The sequence below is a fragment of the Sinocyclocheilus rhinocerous genome, unplaced genomic scaffold (assembly GCF_001515625.1).
Source record: "Sinocyclocheilus rhinocerous isolate Xijiao unplaced genomic scaffold, SAMN03320098_v1.1 scaffold1606, whole genome shotgun sequence".
Lineage (NCBI taxonomy): Eukaryota > Metazoa > Chordata > Actinopteri > Cypriniformes > Cyprinidae > Sinocyclocheilus > Sinocyclocheilus rhinocerous.
Window position 1 is genome coordinate 50237 of NW_015628313.1, and position 6772 is coordinate 57008.

Consider the following 6772-nt stretch of genomic DNA (forward strand, 5'->3'; position numbering starts at 1 on the left):
AGAATCAGAATGAGCTTTATTGCCAGGTATGTTTACACATACGAGGAATTTGTTTTAGTTACAGAAGCGCCACAGTGCAACAGAATGACAGTGACAAGCCAGGACGCAGATAATAAAAAGAATAATATACAAATATACAAAATAGACAATGTACAAAATATTTAACAATGGACTCAATGTGATTGTCCCACTTCAGGTCCAGAGAGATTGTGGTGCCCAGGAACCTCAATGACTCCACTGTCGTTACAGTGCTGTCCATGATGGTGATTGGGGGGAGAGCAGGGGGGTTTCTCCTGAAGTAGATTTCATGGCCACAGACGTTAGAGCCACAGGTCTGTAGTAATCAAGTCCAGTAATTTTGGGTTTCCTTGGGACGGGGATGATGGTGGAGCGTTTGAAGCATGAGGGGACTTTGTAGGTTAAATGAGTCCTGGTAGGAATGCACATGTGAGGTCGAAACAGGCCTTATGTGCTTATGCAAAGTCTTTTTGTGCTTAGTGCTAGAATATCTGGCCAGATGAGGAAAAGGGTGAAAATCCTATATATATATATATACTGTATATATGTATATATATATATATATATATATATATAATCACTCAAATGCATCTTTACCTTTGTATAGAGTTAAGCCACCTTTTCACTATCTTTGAAAAATGACAGACCGGATGTCATACATTTCCAATGGAGAGTAGCACAGAGCTGCATGGATTTCTGATCATATGTGTATGTATACTTGGAAAATATGTGTATGTGGAAAACTTTGAGATTAGTAAAGAACAAAGTGAGAATTAATAATATTTTTCCACTAAAACTAAAAAATTCTTTAAACACCATTTCTGTAAAAGAGCTGGTTATGAATAATGATGTCCGGAATAATTATTTTATATTGTTATTATTATTATTATTATACATTGATTAGCTATAGAAAACCTGGTGTTTTGCCATATTGGTGGCCATTTATTTTCATGCATTCATTATTCATTCATTTTACCATGGTGAATGAGTAGAGTAACTGGTTCACGGCCAATTTGAAAGTTCTGTGTAACTGCCACTAGGGGGAGAATTGTTACAATCTCATGTGAATGTCGGAGATAGTGGAAAGGTAGCTTTAGTGTAGAGAGTTATGTTTTTGATTTACTAAAAAAGAACCGACTCTTGAGAACCATTCGATTGTTGAATTGGACTACACTGGTTGTGCTGTATGTTTGTGATTCACTAAAAAGAACAGGCGCTCTGTTTCGCGATGTAGAATCAGTAGCGGTGTTATGGCAGGAAACGCTTGTATTTTAGTATGGTGTTCTGATTGTATGCACTTGTGAGAACCCAAAAACACCATTTGATTACAGCAGGGGTTCTCAAACCTCTCCATGAAGTACCCCCAGCACTGCACGTTTTGTATGTCTCCCTATATCAGACACACCCACTTCAGGTCTTGCAGTCTCCACTAATGAGCTGATGAGTTGAATCAGGTGTGATAGATGAGGAAGACATACAAAATGTGCAGGGCAGGGGGTACTCCAGGACAGGTTTGAGAACCACTGGATTACAGTATTTTTTTATAAAAATGGAAACAGTAACCAAGCCTAATGACACCCCGGTCACACCATTAATTGAACTTTCAGTGAACTTTACATTGAAACTGTACAATTCCAAACATTCATATTCAGTTTGCCTCCTGAAATTTGAGAAGCTTCAGTTTTGCTAGTAATTTACAGCATTCAGTGGTGTACCTGCCAAAAAGACCCATTTATAACACAGATCTACTTTAAATATCAAGAGAATTGCTGCCATCTGGAGAGCACTCTTTATGCGTTAGTCTTTTCCGTTATTACTGATAGAAAGACTCAGAATAGCAGTTGGAGTGGCACTCTGTTCTTAATCACTTCCACTCCCCAGAAGCCTCTCTGAGAGCGACAGGAGGGCTCCTTGATGACGTGAGATCTGAAGGGGGGCAAGTGAGTGAGAGATTTCTCCTTGTTTTTGTACAAAAACTATTTGTGTTAGGTTAGAGTACAAAAAGACACAATATTTGTAATAAATACAAGATGAGTGTGCTGCTTAATGAGGAATATTATTTTTGTGAGCGTGACCTGAATGGCTGGTGCTTGTTTGGTGAAAAATGGAAATCTGAGGTAATTTAATCAGGCAGGCTACAAGCAGGTCAATCTTTTCATTCAGTCAGCATTTTTAGGTGGAAAACTAATGGCGCTAATTAAGGACGAATGTCTAAGTACTCCATATAACAAAAAGTTGGTACAGAACTCATCAAAATCCCAAAATGCCTTTGTGACAATGTTCTCTTCATGAAAATGCCAGAAATCTATAGATCTGCCCAACCCACTCAGTAATGTGAAATCATATTTTCCCTCTAACTAGACAATCAAGAGTGGACATGTTCATAATTGAAACACTGGAAAGGTGTTATTGAGGGAGAAAGCATATCTGCAGAAAGACCCTTGAGCATAACACCTTATCTCCTGAGATAATGAGGGGGGAGGGGATTATGCTATTTTCTTGAGCTGAAATGAAGCGGTGGTAAGCCTGGCATCCATTTAAAAGCACTTAAAAAGAGCGTGTTAATGTAAACCATGGTATTTTTGCTTTGAATTTGGCGAACAGCATTCTGGCAGCACTTTCCATGACCCCAGCCTTGAAGCTACTGAGATTACTGCATAGGAAATTAATATTGTAATGCGGTACAAATGTATAGTACAGTTTAAAAGGCTTTTATAAAGTATACATTTGAGGTAAGTTAAAAACAGCACTTTGAGTGATAATAACAGTTATTTAAACACAATATATGGCTTTAATTAAATGTTTTTTTAGATAAATACATGGTACAGATAAGCATGATAAGCTTGATGTGTGGTTCGCAAACATAACCCAAATTAATTATTCATAAAGAGTTCTTTCGGAAGACAAATTTCACACCTATCCCTATCCACCTATCCTCTCCTTACATCCACTTTCTGGAGTTTGAGACAGTGTAATCACCATCAACAGCCCATATTCTCTTTTCCATTCTCTCTTCTCTTGGGTGACTGACTCTATAATTATACTTATCATTTTGTTTTTCCTCTAATGAGAACCTTTCATCTCCAAAGCGTAAAAATCAGTAGATATACAGGCGTCTCAGACAGTACCCCATGGCTCGTCTGACGGAAGCCTTTGAACACATGCAAAGGGGAAGGCGACAGATTATTGTCAATGGCACCACCAAAGCAGTTCTCATGCATTTAAAATTAACAAACAACACACTTTTTTACGTAACATGCCAGAGTTCATCCAGAGTTCAAGTAAATATTTGTTTTCCGTTTCTGATAGAAGGGCAGTTAGAGTTAGCTTTAAATATATAGAGGGTATGAGGTCTTGTATAAGTAATATATAAATAACACATAAATAACTAAAATTATTTAACATATAAATAACAAAAATAATTTAATAAATATAAATTATACATGGGTCAAAGACAAAAAGTGGTTTTCAAACAACAAAACAATGAAAGTTTAATAATTTAACATAGCTTTAATTTTGACTTTAAATCCAAATTAAATTTTTCCAAACACATAAGAATGTGTCCTGTTTATTTATTTATTTATTTATTACAAAAACTAAGTTTTTAATCATTAAAAATATAATCAAATTTAGTATAACCACTTTTTTCTTTTATATATTTTAATAAACACTGATCAGAATAAGTATGTTGTTTCATTTTTACATAAATATATGTTACACTGAACAACAATGGAACATTATTTCACCCATATTTTGAGATTTTCACAAAAGTTATTTGAAACATTAAAGACATAAAAAACATTTCTTGCATTTAATATGCTTTCTATGTATATAAAATAACTTCTGTAAAATTAAATTTTAAATGTCTCATCTTTGACCCACATGCACTATATTTGCGTTATGCAAAACGTCTCTAGGTTACGTATGTAAACATGGTTCCCCGAGGGAACGAGACGCTGCGTCGCTATGCCATACGGCATGCATCCCTGCAGGCATTTTAATAAACACTGATCAGAATAAGTATGTTGTTTCATTTTTACATAAATATATGTTACACTGAACAACAATGGAACATTATTTCACCCATATTTTGAGATTTTCACAAAAGTTATTTGAAACATTAAAGACATAAAAAACATTTCTTGCATTTAATATGCTTTCTATGTATATAAAATAACTTCTGTAAAATTAAATTTTAAATGTCTCATCTTTGACCCACATGCACTATATTTGCGTTATGCAAAACGTCTCTAGGTTACGTATGTAAACATGGTTCCCCGAGGGAACGAGACGCTGCATCGGAACGCTTTGGGGAACGCCTCTGCGTGAAAGGCCTTGGAGGCTGCCACACCTCTAGTAGAGTGCACTCTGACCCTCAAGGGTGAAGCGAGGTGTGAGGACTTATAGGCCAAAGATATTGCAACTACAATCCACAGACTTAAGGTCTGCTTGGTCTTCAGGAGACCTCTCTTGGGTGGACCAAAGCAAACAAATAATTGGTCAGATTTCCTCCACAGGGCAGCTCTGTGGACATAAGTATTCAGTGCTCTGACTGGACAGACAAGATTAAGCTTTTCCTGGTCTGGGTCCCTAAAGGGATGAGGACAGAAAGCCTGCAGCACAACTGGCCATGGAACTACGGTGGGCACCTTAGGACCAGGGTATAGGAATGCATTAGCCATACCAGGCACAAAGACCAGAAAGGAAGGGGCCACAAAGAAGGCCTGGAGGTCACCAACTCTCAAAAGGAAAGAGATGGCCAGTAGGAAAGTAGTCTTAACTGTGAGGAATCTCTCCAGAAACTCCTCAAGGGGTTCAAAGGGAGGCTTACAGAGAGCTTCTAAGACCACGGCCAAATCCCAGGATGGGACACTAGAGCGTGAAGCAGGCCTCAGCCTCAAGGTGCCATGGAGGAAACATGTAACAAACGGGTTTCTCCCCAATGACTGACGACCCAGAGGGGTGTGGTAATAAGCTATGGCCTCCACTTACACCTTCAGAGTGGAGGGGGCTAATCCTGCGGAAAACTGCAGGAACTCCAGCACTGAACCAACTGGGTAGCTGACTGGGTCCAGCTGACGGTTGACGCATATATTCAAGGAATACAGTTTCCTGCTCAGGGCCCACCAGAGTGGGAATGACCCCATTAAATCGAGGCGGATGAGAACCAAACTGGATAATGTAGCCTCTTTCTATAGTCAGCAGGACCCACTGAAACATGTTTGGCAGAAGTTTCCATGCTGCCATATGGTCTACTAAAGGAATCAGTCTCTCGAGACTGACCTCTGGTGTACTTTGATCAGTCAACTCAGTGCCTTGAATTGGATGACCAGCAAGGAACAACTGAGCTGGCTGCTCTAATAACCTCCTTGGAGGATGCAAGCCTCCCAGAGCCGCTACATTTCCGGGCGGACACAGAGAGCTGTGCTCGCTGGAGACTGCTGTGCTCTAAAACACCAGGGGTGGCAGGGTTGACAGACCGGTCTCCTGAGGGCACTGAGGAAAGATGGGCACCTTATGATGAGGTGTACACCTCTCTTCCCCAGAGGGGCCTGCCTTCAGAAGTCCAGTGCCATAGGCATCAGGACTTCTTGGCCGAAGCCTTCTTGGCAAGAATGACAGTCCTCAGATCCATCTTCTGCCTCGAAGACTTAGACCGGGAGCACTGCTCTAGCTGCAGCTGTTTTTGCTGGGAAGCACGAAAAGCGATGCTCCGCTTTTGAGCCTCACGTTACAAGGAGCTGGTAGACGGCTGGGGCTGCTCCCATCTAGCAGCCCCAAGGACATGAGAGCAGCGAGGAAGGAACCGCTGGAACACATACGCCTGCTTCTTGGCCTCCTGAAAACTGTCGATGACAGAATTAACTGCGTCACCGAACAGGCCAGTAGGCACAAGCGGGATGTCCAGAAGGAAGAACCTGTCCTTGCCCTTAATCACGGACAGGTTCAGCCACAGATGTCTCTCCATAGTCACCAAGGCTGCCATAGACCGACCGATGGCTCAAGCGGTCTATTTGGTGGCCTGTAAAGACAAGTCTGCAGCCCAACATTGTTGTTGGCCTTCACCTCCTCGCTCTCATCAAGGTCCTTGAGCAGGTCGGCTTGGTATGCCTGCAAAACCGCCATGGTGTTCAGGCAAGCCCCAGCCTGACCTGCTGCCGTATACGCTTTACCCACCAAAGCTGAGGATGTTCTAAGCCAGTGGTTCCCAACCCTGTCCTGGAGGACCCCCTGCCCTGCACATTTTGTATGTCTCCCTAATCAGACACACCCAATTTAGTTCTTGCAGTCTCTTATAACGAGCTGATGAGTGGAATCAGGTGTGTTAGATAAGGGAGACATACAAAAGGTGCAGGGCAGGGGGGCCTCCAGGACAGGTTTGGGAACCACTGTTCTAAGCGGCTTGATGGGTAATGTAGCGAATCAGCTCATGGGGAAATATGAATAATTAATCATAACTAGTTATAATTAATTATAAATATTTAGATCCGCTGTAGATATTTACTTGACCTCTCAGGGTCAACTGTCTGTCAATTCTAAGAACGTTAATTTCCTGGTTAAGGGAAATAACTTTCTTACTGTACAACTCTACACAGAGCCTGCAGCATAAATCTGCATGATTAGGGACGCCAGTTATGAGTAAACAATGAACAACGTCAAGTGTGATACAAATAAGACTTTATTAACTACATAAACACTTAAACGAGTCTAACATACTACATAAACACTTAAACTAGTCTAACATACACATACA